Below are 21,944 nucleotides of genomic sequence, written 5' to 3' on the forward strand. Positions count from 1 at the left end.
TAATATCTATCTCTAAACTCCTTTCAATTTTGGCAGTGATGTGATGAGTATGAAACCAGGGGAACAATGACCCTGGCTAATGCAGTAAAACAGAGGTCACTACACTCCGCACTGATTAGAATGAGTGCTGATTTTTTTACCCCCATGAACTATGAAAATGCTGTAAAGCATTTCTGGGTGAACTAAATAAGACCATTGGGATACCTGTGTGTGCAGGTAGAATTGAAAGTTTATACCTCTGAATGATGTCAGAGGAACAGAGCCCAGGAAAGCAAAATCATCTATTATAGAAGACAATTCATCACAAATTTGGGAAAGAAAACAAAATGCTGTTATCTACGATTTTGGGTGGAATTGGGTTCAGTAATTTTGCTATTAGAGATGGTATGTGAAAGCCCTATTCTACATTTATAGGTTGTCTAATTAATTTTATTTTACAAGAATACATCTCATAGATTGGATACTTATGTATCTAAGTGGGTTCCTTAGAAAGAATGGATTGCAAAGGAGAAGAAAAGAACTTTTGGGAATGATGTAAATGTACATTATCATCATTATAGTGATAACGTCATGCTACATATGCATGTTAAGCCTCATCAAATTGTATATTTTGAATATATGTAGTTTGTTTGAATGTCAGTTGTACCTCAATAACATTGTAAATGGTGAGAGAGAGAGAGAAAGAGGCAAATCTAAAATACCATGTACTGTGCCTGCCATAGTGTTGGTTTCTCGTATATTTTAGTTTACTTCTCTTCTCATCATTTATTGTGTTTTCCAGGCCTTCTCTTCAAGTCTGTTTCCTCAAGCACTTGTTAAGGATCAACGTCCGCATTTGTTTTGACTTCTCATAAGCTGCTCCTTTCACTGAGCAGTGCTTTCTAAATATGTTTGTTGATTTTAAGTTAAGCTACTCAAACATATTTTCACATTTATTCACAAGGCCACCCTTTCCTCACTTTCCTTACCTAATCTCTGCACTATCTGAGAAACTAGACTAAGAATAATTCTAATTTGTTTTAACTGGCTATGCTTACCTCACTTTATCAGGTCTATGAGGGAGCTACTCAGAACATCATCTCAGGAGAGTTGTTTTTGCTTCTTTATCAAATGTCAAAACGATTTTTCCCTAACATAATATTTGACCCATGAAAGCGCCATGTTGTTTTGCAGTTTGAACTGAGAAATTGTTTAGCCTCTAGCCAATATTCTTAACGTCATACCTTTGGGGGGAAAACACTAAGTGAGAATTATAAAGTGCCTGGAACACTAAAAATCAATATAATGATTCTTGGAGAAGATTACATTAATCCTTTTAAATATTTATTTGCCCCTTCTTCCTTTTCTTTGATGTTTTTCTGCCTATTCTGGCCACAAAACTATCTTCAAAACTGTCCACAGATTGAGACAATCATGAAAGAATCTACACTGATTATTCTGACCCATACTTACCCTTCTCTTTAAGACATCCTTCTGTTGCCTAAGGTGGAAGCCAACTGCCTCATTCCAGGCCCTCAATCCTCATTCCTGGCTGCTGAGCCACTCTTTATCCAGGCGAAGTCCAGCCATTGCCAGAAGGCGAGAAGAGACAATGGCACAGGGGGAAGTTTGCATTAATTCTAGGGAGGCAAATGGGAAGATATGATTGGGTACGATGAGGGTTATTAGAAGGATGCTGTCGTAATGCAGCAAGAAGAGATCAAGGCATGAACTAAAACGGTTGTATTGGTAACAGAGACAAAGAGGAAACAGCAGATTTGAGATATCTTTAGAAACTAGAATCAGCAGGACTACGTGACTTTTAGATGATGGGTAGGAAAGTGAGTATTATAGGGAGACTACTGACATCCAGATTTCTATTTTAATCACTGATAAATTCATGATGGTGATGTTCATTGATAAAGAATATACATTAGGCAGGTTTTAGTAGAATGTCATGAGTTCATGTTTAGACATATAAATTAAAGATACCATTGTAGCATCTAATTGGAATCCATTAGCCATGGTTGAATATAGAAATAGAAAATTTATAAGAGAGATATGGGTTCATTTTGGTGTTATCAAGTTTTAGATCATACCTGAAGCATGATTTTTGTATGAAATTACTCAGGAAGGGAGTATAGAATAAGCAAATGAAAGGATCACATAAATGGAGCCTTGGGGAACACCAGTGTTTAAAAGGTGTTCAAAAAACAGGCCTTTGTAATGGAGACCAAGGAAGAATAGCCAGAAAGGGTGGGGAACACCAAGAGCAATTGAAATAATAAAATCCTTTCCAAAGTATGACCCACAGGACGGTACTTCTGTGACTTTGATCTTATGAATGTGATTCATTGATCACAAATAAGTTTTGGAAATGGTTGATGTTATTAAGATATTTTTTTCTTGAAGAGTCCCCACCTGTATAGTCCTCTGGTGTAGAAAATTGTTTAAGTTAAATAATCTAGGATTTTCCTAACATATTGAGCCAAAAAACACTTTTCAAACTCTGTAAATTTCAATAACATCCCATTAGACTACTATTTCTGAAACACATTTTGAAAGAGAGCTAGTGTAATAGAAGTCAAGGTATATGAACTTCAAAGAAGGTGATATCATCACTTTTCATTTCTGCAGCAAAGTCAAAGACAGGCCAGAGTTGAAAGCCATATATTGCATTTAACAGTGCTGAGCAATGATTAAGAGCTCAGACAATAAAGTAATGACCTCATAGGGTAATCAAGGTAGGGTGAAAATAGTAACTATATGCAAACTGATTAGAGCAGTGCCTGGCCCGTAGTAAGTGCTTTTAGCTGCCATTTGGTGACTCTTATTCACAGCTTGGCAATTTTGGTTGCATGTTGTAGCAGAATCTTGATTTTTAGAGGCCGAAGAGTGTAGAAAGTGATAATGCAGTAATCAAAGATTCAGCTTCTATAGCATATCTATCTTATATATTTGCCAAGTTTTATTCTTTTTATTTTTATAATCTTTTAAATAAATATAACAACTAGAAAAGTAGATAAATCATAAGTATATTACAGAATATATTAATCCAAAGTGCATATACTTATATGACTACTAGTCAGGTCCATTCAGACAGCACCTGTCTACTCCTGTCCCCTCCCAGTCACTATTCATACTCTCCTCCCCCACAATAATCATACCCTGACTTCCAACACCATGATTAATTTTACTTGTTTTCATACTTTATAAAAAATAGAATCATGTATTCTTTTGCATCTGACTTATTTTGCTTAACGTTATGTTGGTGAGAATCACCCATGTTCTTGCATGTAACAGTTGTTTTCTCTTGTTCACTGCTACATAGTATTCCACTGTGTAGGCATGCCACACTTTATTGATCTATTATTGTCAAAAATTTGTGTCCAATTTGAGATTATTATGAATAATGGTACTATAAGCACTTATATACATGTCTCTTGGTGAACATATATGCATTTTTATTATTTCCCTAGGACTGGAATTGCTGGATTATAGGATATACATCATCAACATTAGTGACAAATTCCAAGTAGTCATATCAAATTATACTCCAAATTGTAGCAATTTACACTGCACTCTGTATTCAAAAGTTTCAGACCCCCTTCCTCATCAACACTTTATATTGTCAGCCTTTTTACGTTTAGCTGTTAGAGTGGGAATGCATGGGTATATCATCATAGTTTAGGTTGGTGCAAAGTAATTGCCATTATCTCTAATGGCAAAAACCACAATTACTTTTGCACCAACCTAAATAATTCTCATTTTCTTGATGGCAAATGAGGTTGAATACCATTATATATGTTCATTGGCCCCTTGAAAATGTTCAAAGCACCTCATCAAGTCCTATATCAACTTTCCTATTAGATTGTATATTGGACCCGATTTATGTGCATACCCCTCCACCCCCAGTTAACTCATTCCTTCTATCCCCTACCTTTTTGGCCTTTGTCTACCTGCTCAGTGAACAGCCCAAGCTTCCAATGCTCTTGCCTCTTTCCCTGACACTACAGGCTTCCCAGAGCTCCCAGAGTAAGGGCTGGGCTTCAGCATGGATTCCTCAATGCCCACCATGCCTGGAGCTGCAGCAGTTCTTTTTTTTTTTATTGCATTTTAGGTTTTGGGGTACATGTGAAGAACATGCAAGATTGTTGCATAGGTACACACATGGCAGTGTGGTTTGCTGCCTTCCTCCCCATTACCTATATCTGGCATTTCTCCCCACGCAGTTCTAATTCTCAAGCCCAACCCTACCACAGTATGGAGGGTCTAACCACTCCCATCGCCTCTAGGAGTTACCTAGAGGCTACCTGGGAAGGCCAGCTGGCTTGACATAGAAATGTAAGGGTTAACGTCCCATGTGGAGTACTTGGACAACAAGAGATAAGAGCTAGATAGAACCAGCATACAAATCCTTCTTCTTCCCCACCCTCAGGATACTCTTCTAAGTTAGGTGGCTCTCTATGTCCTGCTGTCTGGAAACCAAGCAATCAGCTATATGACTTGCATTTTAATTCTTACGATGGAGTTTTTTGATGAACAGAAGTTCACATTTTTAATGCACTGCAATTAATCAATATTTTTTCACCTATGGTTCATGCTATTGTGTTTTGTCCAAGAAATCTTTGCCTACTCCAAAAAAATAAAGATGCTTTATTATCTTCTGGAAGCTTTATTTCCCATTTATATTTGTAGTCTACTTGGAATTATTATTTGATGACATAAGATGGGATAGTTTTGTTTTTTTCCTATCTAGTTATTCAGTTAACACAGCACCATTTGTTCTTCACCTTCTGCTCTGAGTGACACTTTGCTCATAAATCAAGTATCAATATATGTATGGGTCTCCTTCTGGACTCTGTATTCTGTTCCATTGTTCTATTAGTCTATTCTTATGACACTGCCACACTGTCTTAATTACTGTAGCTTTATAATAACTGTTTATATGTGCTAATGTGGATACTCCAAATTTGTCTTCAAGCTTGCATCAGCTGTTTGAATCCTTCCCTGGAATTTAAGTTAAAATTACATTGAATCTAGATGAATTTGGGGAGGCCTGGCATTTCAAAAAGATTCAATCTTGCAATCCGTGAATCTTCTGTATCCTTCCATTTATTTAGGTCTTACTTAGTTTCTTTCAGTATTGTTTTCTTTACCTATATGGGCTTCCCTTCCCTCCTGGATTCTGGCCCCACATTTCTTGCTGCCTTCATAGCTCCCAATATTTTCAAAACTTTATATATATTTTGTCCAGCTCATATGTTTGATGCAGACTGATGCTTGATGCAAACATTAGTCTGAAACCAGCTAGTCTGCCATTGTCTGAGATGAAACTCTCTATCTTTCTATGTAAATAATTTAATATGATTTAATTAAATAGTTGATTGTCATTATCTTTAGTAATTATATTCTATAAAGTCACCATGAACACTGAATTAACAAATATGGAACCACAGCTACTAAGGGAAATATACAGGTTCCTGGGAGCCTCTGCTCACAAGATTTTTGTCAACTAATTGATATATAACATTGATTTATATGTATGTCTGTTCAGAGACACTTTATTTAACAAATATTATTGATTCATTGACATTGGGCTTAAATCCCATTACTAGATAGATACCCAAAGGAAAATAAATTGTCCTCCCAAAAGTACACCTGCACACACTATTTCCAATAACAAAGACATAGAATCAAACCAAGTGCCTATCAGTGGTGGATTGGATAAAGAATATGTGTATCTCTATGTAACAATCCTGCAAGATATGCACATAGACCCCAGAACTTAAAGTAAAATAAAATAAAACTGGAAAAAAAGAATATGTATTACATATACACAATGGAACACTAGGCAGCGATTAAAAAGAATGAAATCATGCCCTTTGCAGCAGCATAGATGCAGCTGGAGGCTATTATCCTAAGTGAATTAATGCAGAAACAGAAAATCAAATACCGTGTATTCTTATTGATAAGTGGGAGCTAAAACATTGGGTACACACAGACACAAAGATGGAAACAGTGGACACTGAGGCTTCCAAAAAGGGGAATGGGGAAAGGGAACGAAGGATTAGAAAACTACCTATTGGGGACTGTGTTCATTACTGGGGCAATGGGGTCAGTAGAAGCCCAAACCTCAGCGTCATGCATGCAACACACCCGTGTAATAAAGCTGTACCTGCACCCTTGAATCTAAAATAAAGGCATACTTACAGAAATTTGAGATCAGGCCCAATAGCTGCATCTATGCTGTTCCAATTCATGCCTAAATGAAATTCATATATTTCCTCCCTAAAGCACTTCACAGCCTTTTTACACTTGGGAACACTACACAGCACTTCAGTACTTACTTGGGGGATATTTGAAGAGCAAAAGCATCAACAAAAAGCATTAACATGTAAAAATTGCACTACATAGACTGAAAAGTTCACAGTATGCCACTGAAATAAAAAGGCAGAGTGTCACTGTGTCCTGCCTCAGCTGGGAACATGCCACATGCACGTGGGGCGACTCTAATTGTTTGCCACTCTGCACATGTCCACAAAGGATGGTGCATACCCTGCTGGTATGTGTGTATACTTATGTACAAATACCTTTTAGCAAGTACGCAAATACATTTTAGCAAGTGAACATATTTAAACATATAGGATCAGAGGATAACATACATAAACTGTATTTTTAAGTAAAATTATAGTGTTTTCAATAAACTGCTGTAAAGTAACGTAATATAAATCTGAAGAATAAATAACAAATGTATACAGCTCTCATATACTTGGATTTATCCTTTTTTAATTTAGCTTTTTTATCTCAGCATTTCTACCTTTGCTGTTCTGCATCTGGACTTCTTATTTTTATTTTATTTTATCGTTATTTTTTTACATGGAATTTCACTCATCGCACAGGTTGGAGTGCAATGGTATGATCTCAGCTCACTGCCACCTCCTCCTCCTGGGTTCAACCGATTCTCCTGCCTCAACCTCACGAGTAGCTGGGATTACCAGTGTCCACCATCATGCCTGGCTGTTTTTTGTATTTTTAGTAGAGACAGAGTTTTGCCATGTTGGCCAGACTGGTCTCAAACTCCTGAGCTCAGGTGATCCACCTGTCTTGGTCTCCCAAAGTGCTGGGATTACAGATGTGAGCAACTGCACCTGGCCTGGACTTCTTTTTTGAAAGATCGTTTTTACTTTAACAAGATTGAAAATTCACATCTACATATTATTTTCTAGTCCTGGAGGAGTCTTTCCCAAACTTCCAAGGACTCCCAAAACACTCTTGGCATTTACTTCCCTGAAATTTAACAAAAGGATGGCACTAATTTAACCAGCCCTATCTGCCTTTGATTTTGACCCTCTCTTTCAAAGCTCAGGCCCAGTGAAGGATCATTCAGTTGGCTCCTGGTCCAAAGATAACTGCAGAAAATGAAACCTATATGTCATTTCCATTTTGAGATTTTCTTCTTTCATCCCTCCTCATTTATTTTCTGTGATAGATGTAATCTCTAAAACCCCTGGCTACTACCTAGAACACTTTTTTTTACAATAGGAAATAGCTGATAAATTCACAAAACTTCTTCCCCATTTATAACAGAAATAAAAATTCAGCAAAATTAAGATTTTTTAAGTTGTCGAAGAAGAACAAAATTATACTTTTATTTAATACCTCATAGTTTATGAGCTATTATTGTTTTTCTGAGAACAGGGAAGTCACAGGATTCTCAAACAAGAAATAAATCTCTGCTGGTCTAGGTGGCTTCCACCTGTAATCTCAAAACTTTGGGAGGCCGAGGCAGGAGGATTACAGGCCAGCCTGGGTGACATAGTAAGACCCTGCCCCTACAAAAAAATAAAAAACTAGCCAGGCCTGGTAACATACATCTGTAGTCCCAGCTACTCAGGAAGTGAGAGGATCCCTGGAGCCTAGGATGTCAAGGCAGCCATGAGCTGCAGTCACACCGCTGCGCTCCATCCTGGGTGACAGAGTGAGATGCTGTCTGAAAAGAAAAACAAAAAAAATGACTTTCTTATTAGAATCCAGGTTCCAGACAGAGAGAATAATAATGTCTTTATAGTAACCATTAGAGCATTTTTATTAGTTATAGAGATGACAAAAGGCTATTCATTGCATTTCTAGGTATTTCTAAAATGTTGATGCTTCCATTTATGGATATAAATCTTGTTGGTCTGTCTATATAGTGGTATGTTACTCTTCAGAGTAACTAAATATATTTTATTTAGAGAAAATATGAAATAATGTAATTGTATAATTACAACTAAATGGAGGCTGTTACCCTCAGTTGGTTTGTAAAAATTCTAACATTGGACCTTTGGTATCTTCTGCGAGATGGCGACAGTTGCCGCTGATCTCCAAACAAACACGAGAGAGACTTTTAATTACAGTCATTTAGGGAACATTGGTTTAAACAAAATTAAACAGCTTTCTTTACTGAAGCACTTGTGTTCTTTAATATGTCAATGTGTATTTGGTGTCTCCAGGAGATTACAATGTACCACAATCTCAAACATACGTAACTTCAGAAACTTATGGCAACATCATGCAGGAATATGCTATAAAAGGCATAGATTTGGGAAATACTCCTCTGGAATATGACCCACATTGCATTTGTAGGCTCAGAAATGCACATGGAAGAAAGCGGATAATCCATGATTGATGGGAGCCGTATCTAATTGTTACTGATGCTCTCAAGGTGGCTCTTCAGGATTACTGGCATCTGCCCAGGATATCTTGAAACCTGCTAAAACAGTTGAGTTTTTGCTTACCTGCTTCATTAAACAGCACCATGAATAAAGCAGATGTTATGAGACTCAGGGATCATTATAAGGAAAGCTTCCCAGGCCATAGTAAAACTTTAGGCTCTGACATATAAACAAAATTTTTAGAAAAGCTCCTTTTAGATTTTGCTGACATCAGTAGAAACCAATGTTCAGTGAAGACTCTCCCTGAAGTCCTCTTTTAAAATATTTTCTGTTTATAGCTATAAATCTTGTTGGCCTATCTCTACAGTAAAACTTCATTTCAACACATCTGAACCAAATATATTCTCAGAGATTACTGTGTCTTCAAAAAATGAATGTAACAAACCCAATTTGGCCCTTTCTTGAGGACTGTGTCATTTTGTGGCCATGGGGGTGTATGGTGCTCAAAGCTGGGCTGTTCCAGGCTCATTAATATGTGTTGGCCCCACAATGCTTTGTTTTCTGGTTACTTCCTACTCATCCACCTCTGAGGTCCTGCTTCTTACCCCTCCTCCTTCTTCACACTGTTCCCCAAGCTGTTTTGAATCTGCTGAACTCTCAGAAACCACATTAATAGACTTGTTGGTGCAGGCAGTGAACTAGAAAAAGTGGAACTAGAATGCGCACCTGGGTTGTGTATCTTTGATTAAAAATAAGTAACTTCTCAGAAGACTTTGGTTTTTTTCTTATCAGGCAAGTATTTAGTTAACAAATGTTATTATGGTTTGGGGCTGCTTTTTGGATAGTGAAGTTTGCCAAAAGAGTGAGGTGTTTCTTAATTTTTATTTATTTTTTATTTTATTTTTTGAGACAGGGTTTCACTTTGTCATCCAGGCAGGAGGCCAGTGACACAGTCACGGCTCACTGCAGCCTTGGTCTCCGGTCGCTCAGGTGATCCTCCCACTTCAGCCGCCATAGTAGCTGGGACAACAGGTGCGCACCACCATGCCTCGCTAATTTGTTTGTGTCTTGTAGAGACATGGTTTCACCATGTTGGCCAGGCTGGTCTCAAACTCTCAGGCTCAAGAGATCCTCCTGCCTTGGCCTCCCAAAATGATAGAATTATAGTATTTTTTTTTTTTTTATTTTATAAAACAAGCAAAAGAAAAATTATCTGTCAATTTAAATCCTATACAATTTCACATTCCAGATAAAACATTTTCTTTTTTGTATTCGTGAGGATACACAATGGATTGCTAACTGAACAGCATTTACACAAACTCATTCATTGTACGTCTCTTGTGTGTGAGGAACCCTGCTATCTGTATGCAGGCAATATAACTAAAACTATGGTAAACTAAACCTCTTGCCTTATTGTCTTTTGGCTCTAGCCAATAAAATTCAATAATCTATAATGTTTAAATTGAATAATTCTCATTAGTGTCTCATATTAGGCATTTTGCTTTTACATTTCCTTTTGATAAATAAACTCAACAAAAAGGCAAATTTCTTACCTTTCAGTTCTCTTGTGAAGGAACAAGTATATTATTTACTAATTGTAGTTCCCTTCTTTTTACAGGATTTAAGAAAAAACCAGTACCCCAAAAACACTTTGAATGGAGTGCCACTTTAAGGGAAATTTTTTTTTGGGGAAAGAGGTCTAGAATGTTTGTGTAGGGGTGCCAGCGTGGCATTTCCATACAGTGGCACTAATCCCCACAACCAAATGTGTCACTCATTTCTCTGTGTATTACTGTCCCAACTCTCATTTACACAGCCAGGAAAGCTCAGGTCATTGTTTTAAGTGCAAAGCCCTGCTGATGCGCCAACTTCATCCAGGCCTCTAGCACATTGTCTGTGCTGACTGGACTGGAAAAAAAGACCCATTATTTCTGAAAATGTTAACGTTTCAACACAGGAAAGGACAGTAAGGTACAAACCAACACGGGGTCATCTTTCCTTTGTGCTGGATTTGGTTTCTGAATTCCTTCCTGGGAAAGAGCTCCGGCTGTAATTTTTCTCTCGCCAGCCTAGTGGATAACATCTTTACATCCCCCATCCGCTTCACCTCCTCTTTTACAGCAAAACACATGATTCCTTGTGTTGTGGAACCTTATGTACTTGCAAACCCTACGCCAGACTGTGAACTGGAGGCAGGCTAAGGGTTACATCTGCTCTGCTATTTATGACACAACACTTCGAGCCCTTAAGATAGGTTCTGTGACTTACTCTAAGGCAATTCAAGCCAGCAACTTTCTCTTTCCCTGAAACATGACTCTGTGTGAGCCACAAGTTATTCATTCACTCATGAGGGATGCATTAGGCACCAGGAACTGTAACTTACTCAGCAGGGTTCCCTAGTACCTAATGCAGTGTCTGGGACTGGGTATGCCCTTGAGAATGAATCAATGAATGAGTGGCTGGTTTTTTGTTCATTGTAGTTTCTTTGGCAGAAGAGAAGGAAAGTAGTTGACATGATTCTTAATCAAATAATGGGTAAAAACTTGGAAGAAAAAGCAGACTGATTTTAACTTGTCTCATACAAATGCAGCAAATATGTGTCTCTTTTGCAAAATCCAAAATTCCTCCCTTATCCTCCCCAGATGAAAATAACTTGCCTTCAGAGTAATAAAATAAATCTTAAGCAGTTCCCATTCAGTAATCAGTCAAATATGTACAGTGACAGGCAAAAAGGAAATGAGGCATCCCAGATCTGGAGTACAACAAACTCAAGCATAACCTCAGCTTTGTGTGTGAATACATAAAGGGACATGCCCCAACTGGGGCTGGAGTCATGACTGGCTTTGCAAGATAATACTGTTTGAAATTTGGACTTCTCTGAGACTGCCCTTGCTCGATATCATTTGCTTGCAGGATGGTTAATTTGGTTCTTTACCAGCCAGACATCCAGAGAAAAGCAAGGTTTGGTAAAGGAGAATTACAGTACATAAAAATTCCTGTGTTACTGACTAAACCTTTGAAGTTGACCCTCACATTCTATGTCACCCCACCCCCAACCACTAAAGGACGTTGGTGCATAAAGCTTGCCTTGTGTGGCTCCAGCTGTCTGCCTGTGTCATCTTATCCTAATTGCAGCAGCAAGCACAGTATGTGACATGTAATAGAAGCCTAATGATGATGATGAACGTCATCAGCTGGTTAAAGTTTACAAAGCACTTTCACCTATGTGCTGTCATGCAGTCTCATAACATCAGTCATCCTCTGGGTCATTAATCAATCATTAATAACTTGGAAAATCATAACTTGGACACAAATAAAACCTGCCTCCTTTCTGTTCTTTCGTGCCATTGAGTAGCATCAAAACGTCAATGCTTTTACATGCTTTAAATTTTCAAAGTCAGTTGATGATTCACATCTCCACATATGGCTGCTCCTCTCCCATTATAAACTTTCGATTTTTGAATGCTTTAATTTTTTTGCGATTTACTTGGAAATATATTTATTACATTTATTTCTGGATATTAAAAATCTCCTATTTTTCCATCATATAGTTCAAATTCCATAAAATGTTTTACCACCATGTATACAAAGTCTATTATGCTGATGACCAAAGTCATATTCAACCTATGTTGTTAAAAAAAAAAAAAAGTTAAATGTTACATCTTTATAATTTTACCTGTGCAAAGTAAGCCATTGGATTTAAATATGCCTTTAGAATGTGGTGCCTTTCTATAACTTGACAGTGTTTGGAACTTTTTCAAGGGAGTTTTCTCTCCAAGGACTGACCCTATATTACCTAATGCTTAAAAGGCCATTTATCTACTTGTGCCCAAGGAAGTCAGTGATCAAAGGTGTTTCCTTTAGCGCTGATATCTGTTATCTTAGCCATACCCAATAGCAACTGTATACGTCATTACTACATGCATTTTTACGTAATTCCTGTCTACATTTTAAGTCCGCACCCATTGTTCCTCTCTTTTTTCATGTCACTTTCATTTTAGGCTATCCTATTCCTCCTGGAACAAGGCAGTTTATAAATCGCACTGAAGCAAAGGATAGTGTTAAGGCACATCAATCAGTGATTTCTGTTGAAAACAAATGGGAGAAAAAGTTGCCCCCTACATCCCACTGAGCATATCATAGAAAATGGTTTTGAAAGCTCTTTATAAACCTCAAAGACATAAGTCTTTCATAGTGTCTCTGATCCAGAAGGAAGATACTGCCAATACTACTGTGACTACCTGCCTAGTAGAGGCCAGATACGGCTTCTTCCTCTAGGCTGGCCTTTCCAGTGTCCTTATCAGTCTAAGAGCCTGAAACCAAAGGTTGTGCTGAACCATCACCACAATTTAGGGCCAGATCAGAAGTCCTGCCTTCTACTCAGGTTGAGTAGTAACTTTGGCCAGGAAAAAAGTAAAAGGAGAGGAGAAGGTGCATAAAGATTGATCCAAGTGAACCAACTGCTTATATTAAGAAAAAAACTAGAAATTATTATTACAAGCTATTTGTGAATACTGTCCAGTTTTGTGCTATAGCTTACAGAATATGCCTTTTTGAAAGAAAGCATTTAATTATTTTTATTATTTTCAAATTTTGATAATCAATTCCTATTATGCCTTGGTCTATTTATTTTCTTCTGTTATTCCTTGTTTGTGCCTTGAATTCTAAATTTTATTACTATAATTTTTTACTTCCTTAATCGCCGTAATAAGTTTTTTTGTTTGTTTGTTTTTGAGACAGGGTCTCACTCTGTCCCACAGGCTGGGGTGCAGTGGCGTGATCTCAGCTCACTGCAACCTCCACCTCCCGGACTCAAGTGATTCTCATGCCTCAGCCCTTTGAGTCGCTGCACGTAATAAGTCTTTTCAAATCATGACCTGTGTTTGTCTGTTCCTTATTTGCTTGATTTTCTAGAGATGTATTTCTTGTCCCCTAATAAGTATGATTATATCTATGTCATCAGTTATGATTCCTATACTTGGAACTTGATTTTTCTTTTTCAATGAATTTATTTTTAAGGTCCTTTCTAACCCTGAGATTCTCTAAAACGTTTCTTCTGCCTAAGAAAGAAAAAGATAAAGAGAGTTTGTACAGTGCTTATTCTTATATTTTTTCAAACATTTTAAAGCAATGATAATGCTGCAATAGTATAATTAAAACAATCTCATCAAGTATATATCCAGTGATTGGTTGATTGATCCATTCATTCTTCAGATATCAAGTATCTTCTCTGTGCAAGCATGATGCTAAGAACTACACCTACGGCAATAAAGCAGAGAAGGTTCCTAACCCGGTGTTGTTCACAGTCGATTGTAGACCAATCTCGAACAAGCAAATGCCTTAGGGTAGAATCCTTACCATGATCTAAGCATCTACGGGACGCACTGAGGCACTAAAGAGAGAATGGTCAGTTCTCCCTGAGGTGTAGCTTAGGAAGAGTTTACCAATTTAGTTTTGCAACACAACAGATTCATAAGGCGTCAAGGGAAGGAACAAAAAGAGCAATTTAGGCAAAGGAAGCAGCACAAGAAAAACCAGTGAACACAAACCATTATGACACACCGTTTGGAGACTTGCAAGTGGGTGGTCCCGTAGCTCAAGTGTAGGAAGTGAAGGGAGAATGTAATGAGGGATAAGTAGAGATGGAAAAGGGTTCAGAGTGCCTTAAGAAGTTTGGACACAAACTCTTAGCAATGGGGAGCAGCTGAAAGATATGATCGGGTTTGACAGAAAGACTCTTTTAATAAAATAAACAGTAACCGTAAGATCATTTCCAGGAACAGCAAGTCATCTTTTAAGGCTACAACAAAACGTGGTGACAGGTTTACAGTCAGTGAGTGTAGTTCATAACTGTGTGACTCTGTAAAATGCAATCTCTCTTTCCCTCTAAGTTTTGGTTTGCCTTACTGGTTTTCCATTTCAGTTCCAAAAATATCTCCCAGCCTTTCATGTCCTGCTTCTTTCTCTAGGAACATAAATTTCAGATTCTCCAAACACTTTGTGCAGGTGCTGGCCTTGGCTTCAGTTCCTTTCACTCATTGTCTCCTATAGATAGCACATTATTTCTGTCGTCCAAGCTTCATATTGGTAACAAACTCACCAACTAAGCAAAGGTTTCTCAGAAAGGTTGCATTTGAAACACCCTTATTCCCAAAGCGTTCAGATTCAAGAGACTAGTTCAGCCCAAGTTTTATCAGCAGCTCCTGCTATCTTCAGGCTGCTTTTAAATTTGCAGTAGTACAAGGAAACCAGTAAAATTTTCGAAAACATTTACTTTTAAATTGACTGTGAGCTGCTTAGTGAGAATGTAGCTGCCTGCAAAACCAACATAAAGACTGTCGGAATGAGTCACTTATTGTAGCACTGGCCAAGGATGTTATTCAAGCAAGAGGATCCCAAGAGCTAGGCAGACTCCAGAAATTGGAGTTAGTGCTTTAGTTGGCCTTGAGCTGTTAATTGACGACTCCCTATACAACATGAGCCTTGCTATAATTTATCAATCTGACCCTCCTTGAACTTCACCACAAATGCTATTAATGGCCAAAGCACTATTACACAACAGTAAAGGGAACTTCTTCTATTAAGTTGATGCAGAAGTAATTATTTTTGCACCAACTAATATGTTATCAGCTTAATTTAGAAGCCATTGTTTCTTTAATCTTTCAAGTCATTAGCATACTCCCAGTGCTCCTTCTACTACATGCAATCAGTTTCTTCTCCCAGTTGGAGATGGCTGCTGTAGACTTCATCAGTTTTCTAGAAATTTGCCTCTGAGAAAATAATTTTCTCTTCAAAACTCAGCCTAGACTTTGTGAGCTGTTACAACTGTTTGATGTAATAAAAGAACTTCTAAACAGAATTGTTGGGAAATAGAGATCTAATTCCACCCCTGATCTTCTCTACCCTTACTCATCTCAGTTTTCACAGTTACCAAAAAGAACGATCATACGAGTAAGAACATACAATATGTGTCTTTCTGTGCTTGGATTATTTCACTTAACATAATGTCCTCCAGTTCCACTCATGTTGCTGAAAATGACAGGATTTCATTCTTTTTTATGGCTGAATAATAAAACATTGATCTCATGAAGACAGTGAACAAAATAGTGGTTACCAGAGGGCTGGGAAGAGGAGCACCAAAGGAGAGATAAAGAGAGGCTGATTAATTGGTACAAAAATACAGTTAGATAGAAGGAATAAGTTATAGTCTTTATTAGCAGAGTGGGGCAACTACAGTTAACAAGACTTTATTGTATATTTCAAAATATCTAAAAGAGAAAATTTAGAATGTTCCCAACACAAATAAATGATAAATGTTTGAGGTGATGAAATCCCAATTATTCTCATCTGATCATCACACAGTGTATACATCTATCAAAATATCACATGTACCCCACAACTATGTACAACTCTTATGTGTCAATAAAAAAAGATTGGTCATAAGGTCTGCTTAGGCCGAAATGTTCTGTGATCTTAGGCAATTCTTTGCACTGCTCTGACATGTAGAAAACTATTGTAAACTAGAGGAATTAATTTTAATAAGGTATAAATATCCTGGTTTAAGCATTAGCCCCTGCAAATCTCATCATTGTTATTTGTTAGTAGTAATCTTTTTTTTTTTTTTTTTTGAGACGGAGTTTCGCTCGTTCCCCAGGCTGGAGTGCAATGGCGCGATCTCGGCTCACCGCAACCTCCGCCTCCTGGGTTCAGGCAATTCTCCTGCCTCAGCCTCCTGAGTAGCTGGGATTACAGGCACGCGCCACCGTGCCCAGCTAATCTTTTGTATTTTTAGTAGAGACGGGGTTTCACCATGTTGACTAGGATGGTCTCGATCTCTTGACCTCGTGATCCACCCGCCTCGGCCTCCCAAAGTGCTGGGATTACAGGCGTGAGTAGTAATCTTTTAATTAAAATCTGCCTAATTCAATCCAAGAGTGATATACAATGAACACGTTAGGCTTTCTTTTTTTTGTTGTTTTTGTTTGTTTGTTTTTATTCAGTCTCCGTAGAGAGTGCCAAAAATTGCCAACACCGACTATATTTCAAGTCGTCATGGAGGGGTATTGGGAAAAGTTTTCAATTAGCAATAATCGCGCCTCGGCTAAACCTCATTGGCTATGATACTGCCACTGTGCAAAGCTAGGCTTTCGTTAATAAATGTTAAAATATCTTAATTTCGTAATGAATACCAGTTGTGATTAAATACCTCTATACTTTTCTTTTTGTTGTTATTGAAAGTACTCTATCTGTTCACAAAATAACTAATCCTTTTTTTTTTTGTACAATAATTCACACACATTCACTTTTGAATTCTTTTGTCTTGTAGCATCTGGTTCTTTATTTTCTGTGGCTGTCTGTACCGCATAAAATCAATTGAAGATATGGCAGTTATCTGCTTAATGTAATCAATATGTGCAGCTGAAGTAGAAAATTCATCCAGATCCCAATATGTTTTCAAGAGTTGTAGCCCTTCAGTGATTCATTTGGCTAAGTAAGTCTGTAAAATTAATGCACCACTTTACACTAGTCTATAAGGTTATATTGTGTTAGCCTACTATAGACAGGGAGCAGAGCAGATAGAAGACAGAAGTCAACACCTCCAGAATTTTTGAGCTGTTCTGCCACTGTGTCAACATATCATAAACTTTTTAACAACAGCCTGCACCAAAACAAACATATTTTTGTGAACTGTTACTGTTCTGGTTTCTATCTTTTTTTCCTAGGGATTGGACTTGATCTCATGTTTCTTTCTAAAAGTACCTTAGTCTCTAATGGTCTTTCTTGTGACCCATCAATTATATATTTTTAGTTCCTTTTTAGACCCTTTAGGGTACCTGTGCTTGGTTTATTTCACTTAACATTTGACCCAAGTATTGCTTTTTATAGGAGAGGACATTTTCCCTATGTGGTGAGATTTCACTAGAGTCCCGTCTGGCTACTCCTAGCCCCGTTTCCTAAATTAGGGTTATCTAATAGTTTAACCATCTCTAGTCAAACTTGCTATTTCTTCCAGGTGTGTTCTTTATGAGATCAACCTCTGTAGTTTCTGGGTTGTTTTGAGGGTGAGTCTGTGGTCTCTTTTTTTGCAAGTTATAAAGATTATAACTTTCTAAGGTCTTTCTCTATCTGTGAAATATATTCTTAGTGCATGTTCCCCCCAAATAGTTTGTAAATTCATTGAAAATGGTATTTCTAATATAATATGAAGTAGGTAATTGTAGAAAAGAATTCTTCTTATTCACAAATACTGGGAATTTTCTATAATCCATTTATCTTCTCATAAAACATGGGAGTTATCATAGGTCATGTGTAATTGATTGGTTCATTGTATTAGATGATTCTAATCAAAATATCAGATGTGAGGAAAAGAAAAAATTGGGAACTCAATCCAGATATTAATTATATAGTTTTATTTCAGATAGTGTTGTACAATTATTGTGTCCCTTTAGATTTCAGCAAAGTGTAAGCTACCTTGCAAATAGATACGCCTATTCAGAATAGTCCAAGAGGCCCTACCTAGTTGTAGAAAATACTAGGAATTTTTAAGAACCTTCTTATAAGTTAATAATCATTACACATAAGAATAAAATACAAAGCTGGGCACATTTGAGAATTGTGTAAAGAAAAGAAAACACAGCCCTGGGTCTCTTCAGAGCCCAGATCCATATCTATCTGGACTGGCATACAAAATTGTCATAATAGCACTAACATTTTGTACAATATCACATCTGATGTTCAGTATGCTTGGGACATAGGTGCTATTATGATCTTCTTTGGGCTGATGAAGACATACAGGCTTTTAAAAGATAAGATCTTCCCAAGTCACAGCACTAGCACTCAATACAGTCAGCATTCAAGCCAATGTTGTCTGACGGCAAAACTTAGTTCCCGTTTTGTACTCACACCTTAGCGGTAGGGCCCTAGCACGGCAATGGGTCCTGTTAGAATAGTATGGCACTAAAACATAAGCTTCTTGAAGACACAGATCCTCAAGAAGGTCTATTGTATGAAGCAGTGTTGCCACGATACTACCAACATTTACATAGCAAACTGTTGAGTGCTTTATGTATTTTGGTAATATTATGGCAATTCTGTATGACAGCCCAAATAGATATAGATCTGAGTCCTGGAGAAGCCAAATCTTGCATTTACTTTTCTTTAGAAAATTCTCAACTGCACATAACCTTGTATTTTATCCTGAAGTTCAGTGTTCTCCTAGCCAATACTGTACTCCCAAGCCCCTACAGCAGCAGTGCCTGGTACATGGTAGGTACTCAAGAAACATTCGTTTAATAGGTAAATGGATGAAAGATGATGATAATATCACTGGCCTTTGTACCAATGGCATGGATCTTGATATTTAAGTAAATGCAGTTGTGTCCATGAGATACAAATGCTGAATGTACCAAACCGGTTTGGTACAGTCCCAGAAAATCCAAGTAATGCCCCATGGTCCCTCAGACCCAGGTATCCACTAACCTCATAGGCCAGAGCAGACCTCTGCTGGGTCCAAAGCTTGACTTTGCTCTGAGCTGATAGTGTCCTGAGCAACCCCACTGAAAATGTTTCTTTCTTTTTGTTGTTCATATAGTGTATTCTATATGTTTATCTCATAGACACATATCCACTGCATTTGTATATAATACCAAACAAACAAAAAAACCTTGCATCTTTGTAGCTCAACAAGGACAAATGTTGGTATTAAAATCTTTTGGGGTGACTTATAGGTACCTTTTCATTCTCCCTGTTATATAGGCTTTCCTCCAACAACGTTCCAGACGTTTCCCAAGTCCCTGGACATCCATGACCCAACTTGTCCTCCAATATGTTGCTGTTTCCTATATGTGGAGTAAAACCTTAAGCATATTATAACTTTCAGCATTTTCCAGTAGAAGAAATTTGTGCTTACCTCATCATATTTTTCAGCTTCTTTTAAAATAACTGAGAGGCTTAGAATGTTTTGCATAAGACTTCTTTTGTGTCTTAGGCCTTGTATGGGAGAAAAGAGAAAGAATCCTTTGATGTAAATCTTTTCTGATGTAATCCTTTTCTAATATTAATCTTATTCGCTCTGTGTCAATCTTTAATTACCATTAGTCCTTTAATCTGGCCACGTGTGGGATTTGGGGGGGAGGGTGCTTTGCTTCCACAGTAACGTGACTCTAGTTCCATAATTACAGTTTTCCCTTTTCGGTTAATAAGAGTATAGGGCCCTGATTTTTCCAGGTCTAGGAGGTGTACTTTCAGTCTCAAAGCCATCAGGATTATTACTTAAAGTATGTAGTATTCCATGAACCATCAGTAGTCACCATGGGACAGTTGGATGTTTATATTATACTGATATTTCTATTAGTAGTAGCAGCATCATAACATATTTATTTAGTGTTTTATCATTTATAAAGATATTCATATTCTTTATTCACTTGAACCTAATGAGAGCCCTATAAGGCATATGAGGACTTTCTTTTTATGGTCAAGGAAACTGGGGCTAAGAGCATTTGAGTGAATTGCCCAAGTTTTCTTATGACAAAGCCAGTTCTCTAACCCAAGCCCCTGCCATGATCCATGTGATTTTACCCAGAAAACTTCCCTAGCATGGTTATGCAGCCCTTCCAATCTGGAGGACCCATGGGAAATAGTTTCATTAGCAAAAGCATTGTTGGTGTCTCAGAAAATATCTGCACCTACATACAATGCTAATAAAAGCAATCCAGTGCAGGAGACTGCTTTGGGGAAATATGTCATTAATATTGCCTCGTTTTCAGAGTATATTGTAGATAGATAGTGTTTTGTGCTTATTTGAAATGCTATCTTATGTTGCAGCATATGCATGACCAGTAGTTAGAGTAGATGGTATTTTCTCAATTTTATCGGTGGGTATATTTGGTCATGTAGAAATTAAGTGATTTTCCTAGATACACGAAGGTAACAATCAGAACAAGAAACCTATAATTTTTTTGTTGGTCAACTGATTTTCTATTCTACCACATACTATGGCTGTAATAATAAATACTGATTTTATCCACTTACATCCAAGTATTGATTGAGAATTAGAATAGTCTCTTTAATTGAAACTCTTCAGCTACATGCAGAAATATACTTGTTTAAAACAGGTCTTAACCATCCATGAAGGTGATAGATTCTCATAAATGCTTGCAGATTGGCTAATTTGGTGGGTTTTTTTTTTTTTTTTTTGAGGTCAAACAGGCAAATATGAAACTTGAATCTAAAGAAGTAGCAATGTATTAATTTGAGACTTTTTTCTCTCCAAAAATAAAAAATGTTAAAATAATTAAACTGAGTTAAACCACATTATTTTTTCAAGATGATATTTTAAAAAATAAAATGTGGCACAGCTGTGAAAATAATTTTGATATTATTTGTAATCTCAAAATTCAGGATCTGACTTCATTTGTTTAATAGCAAAGAAGTGCTGATGTAGAGGAATTATCCTATTTCTAGGTATTTCTACCAATTTACAGATGCCTTTCTCATGTTCTGACTCTCATAAAGGTCTCTTTTTCTGAAAGATATTACATATTGTGAACTCATTTCACTTTTGGTACTGTATAATTCACTTGTGGCTAAAAAAAAGTAAATTATCTCATGAATAATTAAGTTCTATATATAGTCTTCCAAAACTTTAAGACACACAATGTTAAAATAACACAGGCAATTCATTCTGAGAATTCAAAGTCCTCTTCAGATAATCGCTTTCCATTTTCCCTCTTTTTCCTTGTTCCTGCCCCAACCATGGAATTCTAGTTATCATTCAGGTGTTCACCCTGCTGTGGGTCTGGAAGTTGGGTGAAGCTTGGTGGTCCGTAAGTTTTGAAATAGACTTTCTTATATAATGAAATGAAACTCTGGGATATGGTAAGTGCCTAAAACACAAGGTGAGAAAGGCTTGAAGTCAGGTCTGACTTTGCCAGCCTCAAGGTCTTGGGCAAATCTTCAGAACTATGAGCCTAAGTTCTTTAATCTGGGATATGGGGACAAAGATGACAACTTACAGAGTTGTCATTAGTATTCAATGAGATGATACATCAGACACCTCCTAATGGAGGTGGCTTATGGTACATAATACGTGTTCATGTTGTATAACAACCCAACAGGAGCTGAAGAGATAACTAATGATCCAATTTTATTCATTTGAAATCTTTATCTTCCAGTACTTCTATTTAGGTTTTTGTTTTTCCAAATTTTGCTATTGCTTTTCATTTTTATTGCCTAGTTTGATTATAGAGCTTAAAAAGTCAAATAGTAGCACCTTTCACACAAAAAACAGAGTCCCTGGCCTACGACTTC

The 21,944-nt window shown here is 37.2% G+C and overlaps 1 protein-coding gene and 1 non-coding gene across 14 annotated transcripts in view; one reads left to right on the plus strand and one right to left on the minus strand.

The window, feature by feature from the left end:
• The window catches only part of TRPM3 (transient receptor potential cation channel subfamily M member 3), a 605,449-nt gene that overhangs the window by 218,001 nt on the left and 365,504 nt on the right, over positions 1-21,944 (plus strand). The window lies entirely within an intron of this gene.
• Positions 16,637-16,777, minus strand: LOC135268744 (U4 spliceosomal RNA). The gene has a single exon (XR_010337099.1). It is a non-coding gene; the product is annotated as a U4 spliceosomal RNA (small nuclear RNA).

This window comes from Aotus nancymaae, unplaced genomic scaffold (assembly GCF_030222135.1).
Source record: "Aotus nancymaae isolate 86718 unplaced genomic scaffold, 86718_ANA_hifiasm-v0.15.2.pri h1tg000041l, whole genome shotgun sequence".
NCBI lineage: Eukaryota > Metazoa > Chordata > Mammalia > Primates > Aotidae > Aotus > Aotus nancymaae.